The sequence below is a fragment of the Oryzias melastigma genome, linkage group LG19 (genome assembly GCF_002922805.2).
Source record: "Oryzias melastigma strain HK-1 linkage group LG19, ASM292280v2, whole genome shotgun sequence".
Classification (NCBI taxonomy): domain Eukaryota; kingdom Metazoa; phylum Chordata; class Actinopteri; order Beloniformes; family Adrianichthyidae; genus Oryzias; species Oryzias melastigma.
Genome location: NC_050530.1, coordinates 5,581,030 through 5,581,357, shown reverse-complemented (window position 1 = coordinate 5,581,357; position 328 = coordinate 5,581,030). Strand labels below are relative to the sequence as shown.

The 328-nt window shown below is 54.6% G+C and overlaps 1 protein-coding gene across 2 annotated transcripts in view; it reads left to right on the top strand.

Moving 5' to 3' along the window:
- pemt (phosphatidylethanolamine N-methyltransferase) overlaps positions 1-328 on the top strand; it is a 28,569-nt gene that overhangs the window by 19,739 nt on the left and 8,502 nt on the right. The window lies entirely within an intron of this gene.

Genomic DNA, 328 nt, shown 5'->3' with positions numbered 1-328 from the left:
TGTGATACAGGTGAGATGTGATACAGCGCAGACCTGGACATGTTTCTGGACCCGATCCTTCAACCTAAAGAAGGTCAGAACCTGGAGGAATGTCCCGACCTGCTGGTTCCAGAGCACCTCCTCCTCCTCGTCTCGACACGTTTCCATGGAGGTGATGCTGGAAGGTGCAGGGCCTCTGTGAGCGGGCCGGCGTTTTTAGGTCAGGAATGGAGGTCATCTCACGGCGGTGGAGGCGGAGCTTCTGCTGTTGAACGGTGAACCGTATCAGAGCGTCCAGAGGAACAAAGGAAACAATGGAATGACATAACAACAGCCTGGAGGCAGAAAG